Source organism: Melospiza melodia, chromosome 10 (assembly GCF_035770615.1).
Source record: "Melospiza melodia melodia isolate bMelMel2 chromosome 10, bMelMel2.pri, whole genome shotgun sequence".
Classification (NCBI taxonomy): Eukaryota; Metazoa; Chordata; class Aves; order Passeriformes; family Passerellidae; genus Melospiza; species Melospiza melodia.
The window spans coordinates 16,059,624-16,078,498 of record NC_086203.1 but is presented as its reverse complement, the minus strand read 5'-3'; the positions used below and the strand labels follow the sequence as shown (position 1 = coordinate 16,078,498).

General features: G+C 46.3%; 1 protein-coding gene across 1 annotated transcript in view; it reads right to left on the bottom strand.

Annotated features, from left to right (window-relative positions):
• SFMBT1 (Scm like with four mbt domains 1) overlaps positions 1-16,000 on the bottom strand; it is a 70,161-nt gene extending 54,161 nt beyond the window's left edge. The window contains exon 1 of the mRNA XM_063164535.1: positions 15,898-16,000. The gene's annotated coding sequence lies outside the window, so the exon portion shown is untranslated. The remainder of the gene's footprint in view (positions 1-15,897) is intronic.
• Positions 16,001-18,875: the final 2,875 nt, after the last annotated feature.

Here is an 18,875-nt window from a genome sequence, read left to right as displayed (position 1 = left end):
TGGTAAGAGGAGAAAGTGGTAAATTAGTAAATGCTAACGTTGGTTTTCCAATGTTAATCTATCTAGCATGATTATAGTGTCCACATGGATGAGAAGAGCTTTAGTCTAAGTTCAGTCTGCTTTTCAAATACTTAAATATATACTTTCCAAAACCAGTTAAATATACAATGAAAAATATCAGCCAACATTAGTTATCAGTATAGTTTCCTACAGAGGACTGTCAAAACTTTTAGGCTTACAACAATTTATAAAACTGATTATTGTGATAAAAATCAGGCTAATGAACAGCCACATATGAAGCCTTATTGACCAATACAAGGGAATAACAATACAGAGAAATTTAAATAAAGTTCAGGTTAAAAGAATCTTGCCACAAGTTCCTGGTTTACAATTGATTAGTTATTGAAAGACACAGGACATAGTCATAAAGATCAACTGTGTATTAGCTACAGCACAGTTAAAGCTATGCCTTTGTAGTTTATATATATTTTTTTCTTTGATTTTCTAAATCCTTCCTCAAGTTTTTCAGGGGGATGAACACTAGGCTCACTTTCCATTAACTTCCACTTGCTTCCCTGAAGCAAACTTTAGGCAAGGGAGAAAGAAAAACATCCCACAAATCTCGGGACCCTCCTAACTTTGTATTTGTAGCATGGAAATGATTCAGCCTGTTGGCAGAGAAGGTATTTTATGACCAAGTCAGCAAAGGTAGCCCTCATCTGCAAGAGCATCCACAGCCTGCAAGCACACAGGAATGCCTCATCATCTCCTTGTACATGGCTTGTGATGAATAAGAAAACAAAACCAAACCACTGCTGAAAGCGAGTGCTGGCAGAAGTGTATCCCCAGCACTGCAGTGACAATAACAATCAGACTTCAGAATTAACAACCACCCATCAAAACTGGGAAGATAAAATGTGTGTGAGAGGTATGACAGAGTGTGGGTGACTTATTAAAAAAAACCCAAAAAACCAAAAAAAAAAACAAAAAGCCAAAAACACCTACTCGTGTAAAAGTGGCAGTGGTAAAAAAGGCAAATTCCTGCTGTTGGGGAAGGGAGCCACCTGTGGGCATGCACACTGCCCTGTATTTAATCTGCTCTGTAAATCACTCTCTACACTTCTTTGGCACCTGCAGCAGGTGAAAACTGCTGAGCCCTGTAACTCTGCATGAGGAAGCATCAGAAACATCTAGAATATATTCACTCAGTAGTATGCTACAGCAACTCTAAAAACAATCCACAAAGCCTTTAACATTCACAGTAAACTACACAAGACCTGCTTAAAGCACAAAAGTTTGTTTTTTTATTTTATTTTTAGAAATCTCTACCTTTCCCTTGATGTGGTTTTCTACCAATACTCAAACTTCTCCCCAAGATATTTCATTAAATACTTGAAAGTCACTGTTACAATCTCCAAGTCCCAAATATCCACACTGCAGTTGCATCATTAATTCAATCCATCCCAAAAGTGGGTTCAGACACCATCAAGACCTTCCCTACAATCCCAGCTCCATTCCCCAGCAACACCAGCCCACTGCCAGCAGCTAATTACCAAACCCATCACAGATGAGGCTCCTCCAAGGACCAGAGCCACTTAAAGGCATTTAAAAGCTGCTGTGAAACTTTTAATGCAAGACACGTTTGGCACAGGCCAGTTGCAGACTGAAGCCCAGAACTTCTCAGTCTGACAGAGCTGCCAGGAAACACGTCCTGAGGGAAGGATCCCAGTCACACACAGGGCTTCAGTCCATGAAAAGCACTACAAGCATGCTGAGGTTCCTCCATTTCTATCTCCCAGCAGATCAGGAGAAAACAAGCAAGCTCGTCTCTTGCAGAAACAGGTTTTCCACTGAAAGGATTGTGATTTTTTTAATAGATTCAAAATGCACTGGTTGCAACCCGAATTCAGGAACCTGTTCTCTGAGCAGTGACTTGCTCTCTCCAGCTGGAAAGCATAGCTGCTTTTAGTTTCTGATTGCATATCTTCTAATTATTAGTTTTATCAAAGGAACTGAATTGATGGCACAAATTATTTTTACAAAAGCAGACAAACAGGACGTAATGTATTCCAGGTAAAAGATGAATTAGAGGCAAGAATGTTTTTTGACTAAGAAACCTCATGACTAAAGTTCACTCAAGCAATTTTTCTTTAGGCTTGCACACAATATTTACGCAGATAACAAGATATGCACATCAACTGCTATAAGAAATTAATACTTTCTTTACAATAATTCAAAATATTCCATAACAGAGAATTTTTTTGCACAAAATAATGTATGAAATAATACCACTAATATTTTATCAAGCTATCAGCCTAAAATATTAAATAATCCAAGGAATTTGTAATACTAATCTCTAGAATGCTGGGAAAGAGATGAGTTTCTGAATGGTATTAAGAGCAGAGCATTCAAAAGACATTCTGAAACCTCTTGACTGTCAAGTTCATGTTCAACCCTCATCTCTATACTCATCCTCATTTTTCTTTTGCCACTTCCCTCCCACATTTCCTTCCTCACAGCTTCTTCCTCTCCATCAAATCAGGCATCACCCCTGCTTGTGAAACCAAACCAGCTGCAGCTCCTGAAGGAACGAGCTCTGAAGATGGACAGCCTGTCACCTTCAATCACTCATGAACACCTACAGGCTCCTTTCTGACCCAGCTGCAGAGCAGGCCCGTGTGTGCCACTGCCTCACCCTGCTGTGGACAGGATCTCAATATTTCTAACATAAAAGCCAGTCCTGATTAAAGAAATGCTGTAACTCCAGCCAGGGATTGCCTCACTACCAAGGAGATAGGTGGTCTAACCCAGCTCCTGCCATTAGCATAAGACAAAGCTGCTAATTAGCAGAGGAGCAGCAGAGCAGATGTGTATTTACTGCAGCACCCATTAGCACAGAGCTCCAGAGAGGTTTCTCCAGCTCCCAGACTAATGGGACCGCGGGCTGTACATCCCATCCAAGGCTTTAGGCACCTCTGTGGATCACTTCAGCGGGAGCTGGACTCCAAATGCTCTGAAAATCCAGGTGCAAACTGCTGAGCTTTGGGAACCAAGTGCTGGATTGGATGTGAGAGGGAGAATGAGCTGTCCCCGTGCTGCCTCTGGTTCCTCCTCCTGCCTGCAGCGCTCGGGCTGGCAGGACAACTGCTGCTAGCGTGAGAAAAAGGAGAAGCAGCACTTCATTTCAGGCCTTTTTTTTTTTTTTTTTGTCAAAGGAAGATTAGCAAGCAGAGAAGGAAAACTCTCCAGCAAACTGCCTTAAGTAGAATGCCCGTGTGAAATCACAGCAACAGACGTCATCCTTTTCGCATCCTCTCAAAAGTGTTTCCCCCAGGAAACTAAATCAATAATCTTAAGCAATAGCAACTGCACACACAAAGCAGGCTGCTTTAAATATAACATGAAAAAGCACTGTTCATGTTGTTTTTAGGATTATGTGTTTTAATTACACCCCTTCGCTCTCCTTCTTGCTTTGTAATTGAATTTTCTTTTATCTTTAGAAGGCTAACTTTATTCATAAGAGGCTGTGGATGGCAGAGTTCAATCCTTTCACTGTAGAGTCCTGAGGTCTCCCACTGCTTTCCAAGATTTTATTCACATTTTGTTTTAAAAGGGTTCCAGCTCAGATTAGCAAATGGGTTTTTAATGTAAATGCATGCATATCTAGACGAGGTGCATTATAAGGATAACATAAAGAATTTCCCTCTTTATATGAAGGCAACCCAAGTTCCATCACAAATCTCTTAGAACAAGTCTGCTCAAGCAGCAGATATTTACAGGACATACAATTCTGTGTGAAATTACAGATCTGGGTACCATAACAAATTTTTCATTCTACCTGTGAGATCCAACAAATCTCACAAAGACCAGCTGGCTTGAATACCCTGCCATTGTGTCAGCAATACCTGCTCCTGGCTGCCTGATGCCCTGACACAACTTCTTGTGTGTGAAAAGAAAATCCCTCTCCAGCTATCAGTACTGACCCAGCAGAACACAGCCACTATTTCAGTTCCACTGCCAGCACATCTCTTAACATTGTGTCCAAGCAGAAATAACAAGAGGCTAAAAGCACAGAAATATGGCTCCTTCTCACAGCCTGGATGACTTCGTACACTTTAGGTGCTAAAGCAGTACCCAAGCCTTTCAAGTGAAGTAAGTGAAGTTTCATAACAGGCTGAGAAAACATCTCAGAGTAACAAGGCTTTAAACGTGGCACTTTAACTGCAGAAAACTGAGAAAAACATACACACTTGGCTGGCTATAATGCCAGTATAGGTCTTCTTGGATTGATTAATTCCAAGAGACTTCAGGCATCAACATAAATAATCATCATAAGTCCCCTCATACGATCTTGGAACATCTTCAACCAAACATGATCTTCAAACCCTCTGACAGAGAGCCAAACAGGCACCTAATTCCACTGCAGCTCCTGAGCTGTGCCTGCACTACCCACTGAAACCATCCATGCACTGTCCAAGCTGTTTTCACTTGCTGAAGCTCCCTTTGAGTCACCTATCACTCCTTGCACATGCAAACTGTGATGGCAGAACACAGCTTTCCCCTGGATCTTCTCCCTAAATAGAATTACAGTATTATGAGCTGTGCTAAACCATGGAATTCTCTCTCTCTAGGCAATGCCACAAAAATATGGCCTTGCCTTTTTTTATTGCTCATTAACTGATGTGCTCCCTTCTCATTACTCCCTTTGAAAAGTACTGAAAGCTTAAAAAGGAAGGAAAAAAAAAACCAAAAAAAAAAGGACAACAGCTTTCAACTACACATTTTGAATCACAAGAACATTAACAGGCCTACAGGCCCAAGAACAGTTAAAGCACAGGGTTTTAGTAAAGAGCTCACAGTAAGGGATGATGCTCTTATTACCCCAACATCAGGAATGGTAAAATTACAAGAAAATCTGTTCTCATTTTAAGATTTTTTTTCTTCATGTCTGTTCATACAGAGAGAAAAACAAGACTTGAGCCTAAGGGCTCAAAAGGCAGTGCAACTGAAAAAGATATCTCTATTTTTAGGAGTACAATTTCAAAGCTTGATCCTGACAACACTGGAACATTTACACTGTCATAAAAAGTGTTTTCAAATTCATACTTTTTTTCCCCCCTGAATTATTTTTGCAGCCTTTTCCCTGTAAAGTTCAGCATGTATTTTTTCAGACATCACCGTGCTGTCACATGCAACCTTCTTTCATTAATACATACAAAAGAGAGATAATATTCTTCTATTCAAGTTCCACTTCAAATTTTGAATCATTAGTTGTGATCATTAAAATAGAAATTTAATACTGTAGCAGGATGTAAAAAAAAAACCAGTGCCTCAGAAAAACCAAAGGACACCTTTGTCCTGAAAACACTACCTTAAGAAGTTATTTTATGAAGTCTCCTGCATTTCCTTCCACCATGTCAGTATTCTGCATCTAAGTGTAGCCCATGGAAGTTCTTTAGAGCTAACCCCACTAGAAATACCTGTATATGTTATAATCACATGCTTCTGCTGTGACATTCAATTTTAAATATACTCTTGATTAAATGGAAAAGAAAACCGTTCGTCTGGTTGTGTTTAAAAAACACATCTCTGCTGACAGCCCAAGTCTGTTTTGATTTGCTCCCTATAGAAATGGAGCTGCTAGAAAACATTAAGTGGCAAGTGCAGCCCTGGATGTAAATTACACCATCTCCACTTAAGTGCTGCCCTCAGCAGCAACCGGAAATTGCTCAGCCCAGCTCTGCCACAATCGCTCCAGGAGCAACAGGGATGTAAAAAAAAATGAATTATCAGATCTCTATGCAAAGCAAGAACATCAATTGAGTGAAGAACTGGCCTGGAAAAATACTCCCTAAAAGCTTTGCAAAGCTGAGGTCAACATCTCTGCAACATCTTAACTTTAATTCTCGGTAAGGTACTTTGTTAGCCTTTATGGTTATAAAAAGGGTCTTCTAAACACAAAAGATTAAAAGCTCCTTCCCTTATATGAGGGCTGGGCACACCCAGAAGTAGTGAATGGCCACAAAATGAACAGAAAACTGCTGAGGTACAGACAAAGAGTGAAAGGATTTTTCTAAAGGGCGACAGAAAAACACTCATTAACAGCAAAATGAAATCACTTTTCTTAGTTCAACAATCTCCAACACACTTATTACCTTACAGCAAAGTAAATCATGTGGAATGTAAACCTTTTGGATTGTGGCACATTCCCATCCAATAGGGATTAATGTAAAATGCATTTTCTCCTGTACCCATCACACAGGTGTGGCCACCACAAGGAGACTGATTTGATCCTGTTTTCCAGACCAGGGATGCCCATTTTGACCTTTTCCAAATTGAAGCACCCACAGATCCATTCACACCACAGCATGGAGGCCTGGTGTCTGGGAACACATATCTGAATTACCAGCATTTCAAAAGCTTCACAACCTGGGAACTTCAGGATAATATTTTTTAAATGTTGAAAATATCAGTGTTAAATTCCATACCATATGCTGCACAGCAGATCTAGTCAAAGCGCACTAAATGGTAATACTTCATTAAATGAAGGTAATTTATCAATCTATTTGTCAAGAAGTAAGAGTTTTAGAAAGCAGATAAAACAATCTGGGCATTAAGGCCAAACCCAAACCCAAGTGATCACTTCAGGTTAGAGGGTGCTCTCATCCAATGAGACTTGAAATACTGTGGAGCTTCTTCTAGTACATCTCATACTTAACAGGCTGATTACAAAGACATGAAATAATGACAGAAAGAAAAAGCAGTTGTTCACAATACAAGGACTAATGGCTGTACTGTGTCCTGCTTTTCAAGGGAAGCACACAAACATTAAATGAGTTTTAGGACAATACAGAACCATTCAAGAGATGTAAAATAAATGCTGTTTGCTAAGAACAGCAGAAGGATAATAGCAGATGAAATTAAAGGCAAGATAATAAGACACAGAAAAAAATAACCTCACCTATACAATGTGATCTAAATTAGCTACTGCAACTCGGAATTTTGAAACTGTTACAACTAATTCTCTTGGAACATCAATTTCATACTCATTAAGAGCCCCAAGGAATGAAGCAGAAAACAACAAACACTGTACTACAACTCTAGAAATCCAGAGCCCCTTGAGACAGCCTGTAGTTCTGGTGTCAAAGAGCCATGGAAATAATAAAAGATGCACAAAAAAAAGGTAAGAAAGAGCATTGGAGGCTTGAAATACTTCTATATTAATAGGGATGGATGTGTAACTTGGTTTTATAGCAAAGACAAGAAACACCCACAACCAGAAAGAGCATCCCTGTCCAGCACTGCACACACAAGCTCCAGATGGGCTCCAGCATCTTCTGTACAACACACGAGGTTCCTTCTTTGAGTGGAACAGGGCAACTATGGGAGAGCACAAGAGCTGTGCAAAACCAAAATCAGGATCAAAAAGAAGTATAAAGAAAGGTTATTCCCTATTTCTCCTACCACAAGGAGCAGAAAGCACAGACTGAGCACCTTTTGACACGGCACAGAATAAACTGCAGAGCCATGACCAGGTGTGGGTTCAGAGAACAGCTCCAGTCCCCGGCTCCTGCATCATCTCGGCACAGAGCGTGCTGAGCTCTACCTCACTGCCCTCCATCCTCATCCCAAGGGATTGCTGAGGCACAGGACTGGGGGGCTGATCTGACACATCATGGCAATTTTTATGATCATGCCAATTTCAGCTAGGCTTGAAGCCACTCTTGCTCCAGCAAGGCAATGAAATTTCTCAGCCACGCCCAAGAGCCACCACAGTGGATTTTTGTTTCAAATCTCACTGCTAAGGCAGAATCTCAGAAGGGTTAATTTAAAACACTGAAGTGGATTTTGCCATGCTGTTTGTCAGATGCATTAAGGTAAGGCAGATAATGAAGAAATCATACACTGTTAGTCTTTGAAACCCCCAAAAACCTGCTTTGTTCAGAGACTCATCCAGCCTGCCCACTGTAACCACTGTCACCCAGCTTTCTAAACCTGTACCTCTCCAGAAACAACAATGCTGCCATTTTTCTATAAAGATACTTTCAGTAATTGATAGAAAGTTGTTATTTTTTTCTGCAATATTATCTACATTCACATTTGTGTGTAAGAATGATCAAGACCAAAGTGTATTTTGATGTCATTACCTACATCACAGCACAAAAGGAAAGCATTTACATAAATTGCCTTAAATAAAAGCATACTAAACTATGCAATACTGCTATTTCTCAATAACCTAAAAATAGTTCCCAGTAAGATGCAACCACTGTTTTGAAACAAAATATAAATGCAAAAGATTAAATCTGACTATAGAAATAGAAACTTAGATTTACTATGAAAAGATAATTTCAGCACTTCTTATTGGATAATCATAAGAATCATAATTTTTGTCAAGTTGATTTTAGATGGAAATTGAACTTCAATTAGAAATAAAACTACACTTTAATTGGATAATGAGTATTCTTACCTTAAAAGCATATACAGAGAAGGCAGAAACAAAAAAACCCCAAAATTCTGGTAATATAAGAACATAAGATTTAAACCAAGGAACATTAGCATCAGTTTAAAAATTAGTGGCTTTTATTGTCACCTTGCCCTTCCAGCTGTTACTCTGCCTTTTTTTAATTTTTATTTATTTATTTTTTTTTTTGTATGAAGACCAGAAGAAGAAACAACCATCCCTGATTCTTCAGTTTCCAGTCATTATCTCTTTCTTACATAAGATGAGCCAGTAAAAAAAGTCAAAACCAGACAAAGCAGCTGTTGGACACACTCCCTCCACACTTGCAGTGAGGCTAGAATTATCTAGAACTGGCTTATTATCAAAACAAACTGGACTCATGTGCTTCAACCAAACCACTTCCCTAAATACACTGGTTTTCATTAAGGGGAGTGACAAAATACATGTTTAGATTTGCTAAGGAGTAAGTTCAAAATGTAAGATTTGCCCACAAGAAAGAGGAGAATTCAAAATTAAGCTCCTTCTCCCTCCCCAAAATCTATAAAAAAAGCATAACAAATAACTTGTGAAAAAAAAGACTTTTGCTCATGGCCACTGGACTAAGAAGCCTCACAGCTAAACTGATTGGATGTTGTTATGCAAAAAGAAGAGGAAAAACCTCCCTGGAAGAAGGAAAGATTTCCCCATGCTCGTGCCCATGGTCACATCCATTTAAAAGGAGTTGATTAGCTCGGTTCAATTGGCCAATTAGTGCTATATCTGTAACACTTGTGACTGATCCTGGGCTTGCATTATTTCTCAGGGCCATTAGTTTAACCCTCATGGCAACACTTTAAAGAGCAATGAGTGGAGTTAATCCTGGAAGGAATCACTGCCTCCTTCAATAATTTCTTTTTTAGGCTGTGCATCCTGTGAGTTTTGCTGCCCCAACTGCAGGGAAGCATCTCCACCTTCTCCCCCTGACTGCCTGCTTGGCATTCCCTACCTGGACATTTCTTTAGGAACCTAATGACAGGCCCTGTAATTTACTTAAAAACACAATTTCAACAATTCAGTGCTAAACACATTAACGGGGGAATGCTTGGAAAGTGACATTAGGAAAAAATAAACACTAATATTTATATATGTGAGGGAAAGCCTATAACACACACCCCTGTCAGGCTTCACTAGCATTTTTCCATACTGCTGTGAAACACCACAGCTTTTTCAGCACCAGGTCCTCATTCAAAGTTACTAAAGTCAGCATTGGCCTCCTTTCAAAAGTTGCTTTGACACCAAAGATACTCTCAAAAACCCACAGTGGTTTCAGACAAAGCTTTACAGTATAATGGAGTTTCACAGTCCTTAGATTTAAAATTTTAAAATTTTTTTTATGATTTCAAGACAAATAAGTTTCTTTTTTTAAACCAGAGGCCACGGCTCCCTGTGCAGAGAGCAAAGTGCATGCTTGAGCTGCAAACGTGCACATTACTACAGCTCCCAAGGAGGTGGGGAATCCTAAAGGGATTTCATTCAGTCAGGCAACAAAAAGAAAAAATACACCATATAATAAAAAAATAAATTGCACAATTGTATGTATTTTCCCAGGTCAAGATAAAAGATAAGAAATGCCAGAGCATCACCTGCTCCAGCACAGAGAGGTGAGACACCCACAGTGCCATTTGTAATAAATGTGCACCCAGCATCAGAGGGGAAGTGCCTTCACTTCCTGACTTGATTGGTTTCTTCTGGAAACAATGACAAATCTGAAGGTGCTATTTATGGCTTTCTGTCACCCATTGCCAGAAGAAATAGAGACTACAGCCTCTCAATACATCAAGACAGAGTTCATCTTCTCTCATCCACTTGATATCTACCTCAGGATCACTGCTGCCGTCCCTCACAGCCTTGAAAAGGATTAAGTGACAAACAGCAAAACCTTGCAGGGTTCCCCCACCACCATTATTTTCAACCAATGACCCAATTCTGCAAGACAGAGCACCTCTTGAGATATGCTGAGAGCCCTCAACTCCAATCAGCCAAAATGGAAGAGGAGGTCACTCAGCCCTGCATCATTTACTCTCAGAGAAAAAATAATCCAAGATGCATCTCTTCTCCCACTGATCAGTACTCTCAGAGAATCTCAAAGCTGGTTTAATAGCTGCATCGTTTTTAGATAACATCACATTCCACTAATCTCCTTCCCAACTCATCTGTTTGAAGAAAGAGATCATTTCTGTAGTGAACAGAAGTGTCCTCAAGTGTAACAGCAAATAAACCAGTGTAAATGAAGTGCCACAGCAATATAAACAATGACCTTGAACACCAGCAAACTGCTGCTCAGGATGACTCTAGGGACAATAATCACATTTTAAACGTCCACATAATCTGAACAAATTGCTGAGATTACCTTTGTAGCTACAACTCACCTGCACTGTAGGTAAAAGGATCTGCGCCCTGTCCATGTGCCACATCCCAATGGGTGGAAAAACCCAAAACAAAATATGTGGCTCCCACCAACTTTAAGTGAAGGGAAATCTCTTAGTTGTGCATTATTTACCACAAGTAATCCATGCAGCAAAAAGCTTGTGTCACTTAAGGCTGCTCTGTCTCATAAAAAAACACACTTGAAAGGGCAGAAATCCCAGTGCCAGAGCAAGGCATTGCAGAAGAGATGATTGTGCTACTGCAAACCTCACTGAAGCCCCTCCTGCTTCAGGTTTTAACATTATTGATTGCTTACCTGGTTATCCCAGCAAACAGACTCATTAGATCAACATGGAACCCCTGCACGTGTGCAGTTTTTTGCCTCTCCTCTCAGGACTCTTCCCCAAACCAAGTCAACAAAACAAGACTGAGGGTCTGGGGTGTCTGTGACACCAAGATCCAACAGGTGTTGTACTAGGATGATTATTTTCACAGGGAAGATAAACCTAAACATCACTGTCTCCATGGAAAGATGAATGAAGACATCCCAGAGAATCCACAAGATATAAAGAAAGGGAACAAGAGGAGGGGCAGACAGGTGAAGAGAGAGACTTTGGGACCTGGGATTCCTCAGCTGTGTGGGGCACAGGCCTTCTTTATTTGCACAGCTCCCAGCTGAACACTCCTCAGTGGTGTCTGTGGGTGACAACCCAACACTCCCAAGCCAAACAAAGCAGAAAAGTACCCCAAAGACTTATGGCTTTCCACCTTCAAAGGTTATTAAAGCATTCCCCCACCACTCAGGAGCCACAATGCAGCTCTGCATTAGTTAAAATTCACTGATTTCCCAGAGATGTGGAGAGTCACCTGGAGAGTCCCAACTGATAGGCACAATATCTTGTTCCAGCCTAAGTTCACACCCTCCTTTCTCACAGGGGAACATTTAAACTATTCAAACATGTAATTCCCCTAAGAGATGTCTTATTAAGGATGCAGAGAAAAATTCATGTTGTAATGCTTTAATTCTACAGACCAGACTTTACCAGGAACACTTAAAAAACCACAATCTCACCCATAAATAGGGGCAAAACAATGATGATAATTGTTACTATGATGATGATTATTACTATTATTACTATTGCTACTATTATTATCTTATGAACACCACCAATCCACAAAGATTGTCAGCAAAGTCTGGGAAAAAGGAGGAAAAATCAACACAGAAAACATGTGTCTCACATGCACTAAATCCAACTTAAAAAAATGTATTTATATTCTGGACCCTGGGAACCAAAACTATTTTAAAATCAAAAGAGCATTAATTAGCATCTCAATGCTTCTTTCATAGGTTTTATCAATATAAAGAAAGTGGAAAGAATGATGGATTAAAGTCAGAAAAATATATAATTACAATAAAGTATCATTGTACTGATGACATGGCTTTCAAAATCATAAGATGCTAATATAAATTTAGGACAAAAATTTACTCTCATTTTTTACTTTTTCTGAACTTCAATAATGCAAACTGCTAAACATCACATTCAGGACATTTCCAGGATCTCACACATTGACAGTGTTTGCCTTCAGCACCATTTCAACAAGCATTTGAATCAAAACAAACAAACAAACAAAAAAACTCCTTCCCCTTTATTGTATCCCTGGACTTTTCAAGTAAGAAAGTAATCCTGAGAGGGAGAACCCCCCATGACCTTAAAATCTTTAAATAACATCCACTTCAAGTTTAAACACCTAAAACTTGGCAGCCACTTCCCAAAAGCAGAAGGAAAGGAGCACCAAGTCCAGTCCACCACCAGCAGCCACGCTGATGCTCCAAGAGACCAAAACAAAGATGACACATGAAATCTGCTAATCATCAAGCAAGATTAGTCAGATGAACAACACAAAAGAAAGCTGTTATAGGTCCAGAAAACATTTGTAACTTGCACAGGCTACACTGTTTCAAGTCAATGACCAATCTATAAAACACAGAATTGCACACTTAAAAAAGTCAAGAAACCAAATCCCAAGACAATTCTGTAGCATTAAGGCTGCCGTGTCATTATAGGAACAATGGATGTAATGCAAGCCCTGTGGTTTTAGACACTGGAAGCTCTCTCCCCAAAATGCCCCTTGCTAAGCACCTCCAGGTTTAATTTTCCCATGCCCTTAAAGGACACTGCAGTGGGTTTAACATGAATCATTTCACTGTCAGTGTCTTTGTGTAATTAAGTTGCCACGTGCATCACTTGTAGGACAATTACTTAAGCCAAGCCAGCACCAAATGAGTGTATTGATGTCTGCATCACTGCATGATGATCATGCCACGGCCAAACTTCACCACTGGAAGCACAGCAGTGATGTTAAGGTGAATTCCAAACACGGTGGATTCAAAGGGCAGCCACAGAAAGGTTGTGGTCGACAGTTGTCACTGGTCTGCCATGAAATGACAAAAAATCCCCTGGAAATTGTTAGCAAAACATACCATGGCACATGTTGTTTTTGCAGTGCTCATTAACATCTTCCCCATGAGGCAGAGAAAGGGCTCCCAGAATATAAAGATCACACCATGCAAACTCTATCAGTCATTAACATGTCAGCTTACACTTAATCCACCTTTTCTACATAGCAGCAATCGCTCAGGAGATTTGCCAGGTTTAAGAATCAGATAAGATAACTCAATACTGGCAAATTAATAGTACAGGGGGAAAAACCAGCAAAGGAAAACCCATAAAGATCAATAATGACAGAGATTTGCCACTGTTCCTGTGTGTCCCGTGAGGAGCGTGTCAGCTCTAACAAAACAGGATCCTGAGGTGTCCCAGGGTAAGTGCCCGCCACAGACACACCAAACAATGGCAAAGCCATTCTCCCAGCACTCCCGTGCCATCTCCTAACTCTAACTCATTGAAAAAGGCAGTGAGAGCAGCTTTATTTGGTTGTCCATCTTGTCTATAAGCATCTTCCCAACACAGGTTCTGGCAAGAACCAGATTTCATTCTCATCCCTCAATCACAGCAACAATTCACAAACCAAATGCAAAAGAGGAAGTGGCTGAATGGAAGGCAGGAAGGCCACTAAGTGTTTTCCCTAGAGATGATCTTTTAGATAGACAAATAGTTTTAAAGTTTTTTTAAATTGTAAAATCCATGTCAGTACCACCTACTACACAAGAAACCTAGGCTTTCAGTTAATTGATCTATTTTTATCTTCACATTGATTTACTTAGTCCTAACAGTTGGCTTTTTTGAAACAGTCATCACAGACCGCAGGCAGACCAGGAATCCATCCTGCTGGATGCTGTAGATGCTACAAGTTACAGCCCCACTCCTGAAGGAGCAAGACTTCTTGCCACTAACAACTTCTCCTCTTACAAATCAGACCTTTCTGACCAGTTCACACACATCACAAACCTTATGTAGGTGGCAACAATGGTATTTCTGAAGTTACAAGGTGGACTATCATTTTTTCCAGTGTGAGTTTTGGTGGTGCACCTTATATTCTGCCTCACAGAACTGTTTGCTATGGTAACCTCCTGGGCTACTGACAGCAGCCAGCTACCATGAAGGAAGGAAGGTACAGCAAAGAAGCAGCAAGTTAGGCCTTTTCTTCTGCTGCAAAACATCTTCCACCAGAATTCTGCTGTCAGAGTGGGTGAAACTGACAGACACGAGGGTTACCATGTACAACCTTTTCATAATAGCAACAAGTTTCTCCAAAGTAGATATAATTGCTTCGCTAAAGCACGCATGTGACTGTGAAACAGACATCACTGGCCTCTTTCTCAATAAATAAGGGCCTTGCAGAACTGCAGCAGCGAGCGTAGTTACAAATTCACAATTAACTGCCCGCGCTATTTTTCGTCTCTTTTCATTATTTCCACTGTGTAGGGGGTGGGGGTGGGGGGGGGGCTGGTAGCAAGTTCGCAAAAGCCACAGACGGAAAACTTGCTCAGTCCCTCCGATGCGGGCATTCCGCCCCGCCGCTAACAGCGGGCGCTGCCCGGGCGGGAGCCCTCCCGCAGCCGCTGTCCCGGCGCCGCTCCCTCCCCGGCCCGAAGTTGGCGTCCCGGGGCATCCCCGGCGGCCGCCCGGGCAGTGTCACCGGCGCCCGATTTACGACTTCAGGTGCAGGAGCGGCGGGCAGCGCAGACCGACTCCCCGAGAGACAAAGGCTGCGTGTCGCTCGCCGGAGCGCCGCCGGGCGCGGAGCCGCCGGAGGAGCGGAGCGGCGGCGGCGGGCGCGGCGCGCACACAATGCCCGGCCCCGCGGCAGCGCAGGCCCCGCAGCGCGGGCGGCGGCGCTGCGGGAGAGCCGGCGGCGCGGCCGCGGAGGCGGCGCCCGCCCCTCTCCCCCCACACCCACCCACCCAGCCCGACCGTGAGGCGAGAGCCGCTCGCTGACGGGCCACTTGACGGGGACCGACGCCGGCCGCTGCCCCGGGCGGGACGCGCGCCGCGCCGAGCGGAGCGCGGCCGCGCCCGGCGGGGGTGCGGAGCGGAGCGGCGCGGGGTTTAAAGGTCCCCTTCCACCGCCATTTTGAGGGGGAGGGGGGCGAGCGAGAGGCGCTCGGTGGGCTCGGCCCCCCGCGGGCGCGGGCAGGGACCGGCTCCGCCGGGGCGGTGGCGCGGCGCGCACAAAGTTCCCGCGGGGGCCGGGCGCGTCCTCGGGCGGGCGCGGGGCCGGCCGGGAGGGCAACTTCGGCCGAGCGCGCCGCGGGACGCCGCGGGCCCCTGGCGGGAGCGCGCAGAGTTGCGCGCGGGCAGTTGCGCGGCGGCGCCCGGCCAGCCCCGCGCATCGCTCCTCGGCGCGGCCGAAGGCGCGTCCCCCCCGCGCTGCCGCTGCCGCCTCCCCGCCGCGCTCCGCCTGCCTCTTCCCTCCTCCTCCTCCTGCCTCGCCGCCTTTTTCCCGCATCCAAACTTCGTGAGCCCGGAAAAACCCTCCGGGCCCCGCGCCTCGCCGGCAAAACGCCCCCAGCAGCTGCGCCCGGGGCCGCTCCGCCCGTGCGCGGGCACCGCCGCCGCCCGCCTCACCTGCGGGGAGTTTTTCCAGCCCTGCGCCGCTGCCGGGGCTCGGGCTCCCCGGCGCTCCGCTCACTGCCTCATTCCAATATGGCACGGCCCGCCAGAGCGCATGCGCCCGCCGCCCGCCCGCCTGCCTCCCCCCTCCCGCCCCTCCGCCCTCCCCTCCCCTCACGGCTTTTCGGGCGCTCCGGCTCCCTCCTGCCGCGGGCGCGCCGAGCCCGCCGCCGCCGCCGCCCGCCCGGCCCCGCGGGGCCCGGCCCCGACCCCGCCCCCGCCGCGCTGCCCCGGGCTGCTGCCCCCGGACACCTGCTCCCGCCGCGCCGGGGGCAGCGCGGGCTCGGCCGCCGGTAACGGGACGCGCCGCCGCCGCGACTCTGCCGGGGCGGGGCGGGCGCCCACGCCCTGCCCGGGCGCCGCGGGAAGGGATACGGCCCGGCGGGCGAGCGGGCGGTCGGTGCCTGCCGCGGGATGCGCGGTCCCGACTCCATCCCCCCCGCCCCGGCGAGGATTTAGTCCCCTTCCCCTCGGAGAGAACCGGCCCCCTCGGTCGGGGCGCGGGGACCGGCCGTGCCCCCCCTCCCCAGCCCCCGCGGGGCCGCGCAGCCGGCGGGGCCGCGCCAGCGCCGCAGTTGGCGGGGAGCGAGCGGGCGGCACCGGCCGTGTCGTTCCCCCCACCCAGGGCGGAGACCGGCGCCCCGCGCACTCGCCGCCGCTGCCCGCGGCGCAGCGAAGCGAAAGAAAAAGGAAGCGGGTTGTGCAACACCGCGCTCCTGCCCGTGCGGCGGGGACGGAGGGGCGGAAAGGGAGAGCCCCCCGCTCCGATCCGCGCAGCCGGCCCGCACCGAGGCGGTGGCCGACAACGAGCCCGCCGGTCGGCGGAGGACAGCGGGAGCAGAGCGCGAAAAGCCTTTGCGCTCCCCGGGAGCGCATCCGCCCGCCGGCGGCCGGAGACGGCGGCGGGAGCGCTGCGGCCGCGCTCCGGTCCGCTCGCCGCCGGGAGGGACGCGCTCCCGGGCCGCGGGCTCTCGGCCGGCTCGCCCAGCCCGCGGGCACCGGGGCTTATCCGTGCGTACGTGCCCTCGCGGCGTGCCGGACACTAGTTGCTACCGACCCGAAATGAGTGTTCGAGGCGAAGAGCGGGCGGATGGAGCGAGCTGTATGGTTTGTCTCTGGAGCAAAGAAGTGCCAACAAATAACCAGAGCGGCAGTGCCGGAACAGCGGGCAGGAAGAACGAATGGAACCATGAAGTTGCTCATTACGCATCCAGCGGGCAGATCGCTCACACCGCTCTGCGCGCCGCGGCACCGCCGAGACGCGCCGGGCTCCCATTGCTGCTGAGCGATGCGCTGCGATGCCAGGCAGGACGGAGCCGGCCACGCAGCTCCTCTCGCAGGAGAGATGCTGCTCTCCACGAGGCTAAGAAAGCTCCGTTTCCCACTGGCTTGAAGTAAAAAAGCGACGACGTTTGCCGTGGCGCTCGGGAGGGAGCACAGCGCGCCCGCCGCCCGGGACAGCGGGGCCCGCGCCCGGCGGAGCCGCCCCGGGGCTCGCAGCGGCCGCGGCGCTGCCCAAGGCCGGGCCCCGCGGGGCTGGAGCGCTTCTTGCCCGCGGTTCCGTTTCCCGGAGCGCCGGCCCGCCCGCTCCCGCTGCCGTTCCCGCCGAGGGGCGGGCGAGGCCCGGGCCCTCCGCTAGAGGGGGGTCTCGCCATGCCGATCCGCAGGGCCCCGCCGAGCGCTCCCGGCCCGGCGCCGCGCTATTCACTATTCAAACGAAAGCGCTGCCGCACCGCCTAATTGAGTCCCAGCAGACACCGCCTGCATAACCGAGCGCCGCTCCAGGCAGCCCCGGGCCAGCCCAGCCGGGCTCCGTGAGTCCCCCGGAACACCTCCGCGGCCACCGCCAGGCACGGCAGCCACCCCCTCCCCTAAGCACAGCCGCTAAGAAACTGAGGACTTGTTCTGCAAAAGCCCCAAACTGGTGTGCAACAGGAAGAAAACCTCAAAAGTCAAGTATCACAAACTTCCCAGACTGGCAAGAGCAAGAAGCACGCCCTTTCAGACTGCTCTGCGATCCTGGAAATGAGTCCTTGCTACACACAACTGCGTAGAGAAAGAAACGTGACCCACCAGTCTGATCCGTGAAACATCTAAACGATCTTCTATGTCCTATGAATCGTCACTCACAGAAGGACAGCTGTTTACAGAACCTTCGCCTGGCCAGCTCTGTGACACGTTAACTTTGTGTCATCTCTGGTGATTTGGAGGTTAAAAAGGCACGGAAAGGAAGTGGAATCTTGCTGGCACATTAGCAAACTCCTGGAACATGGGGCTAACACACTGCAAATACACATTTCATCACACGGGGGTTAAATCTCCTTATATCCTCTTTGCAGGAATGGCAATTTGTGAGAAACCCAATACCATTTTATTATCCAGTTTGGAGGATGAACTGGGTAACTAAGCTGCCATCAGACAGCCAAGGTGCCTTAGTTTTATCTTCAAGGCTTTTCTAGCATCCACTCTTCTGAAACTAGAAACTTTCTAATTTCCAGTGTAAATGTATTCACTACCAATTTATATCCATTAGGTCTTTACCATTTTGCCCTTTGAATTAAATAACTTTGCTTCTCTGATACTTACCTAAAATGTCCCTATAAATAGCAATTAGATCATTCATTCTCAGTCTTTCTGCTTTGCTTTTAATCTTCTCTCCAAATAGGTTTTCCACTCCTCCTGTGTCCTTTTATACCATCTACCCTGTGTGCAGTGTTCTAAACAAGGTCTTAACAACTGCCTTGTACCACGATATTAATATCTCACCGTCTCCTGAAAATACCTCACTTAGTGCATCCCAGAATACATTAGCATTTTTAAGACCACATTACAGTGGCATCATAGTTATCCTACGACCAATAACATACCTGGATTCCTCCTCTTGTAATCTCCTATTTGATGAACCTCTGAGCTCACTTGCAGTTACTCTAATT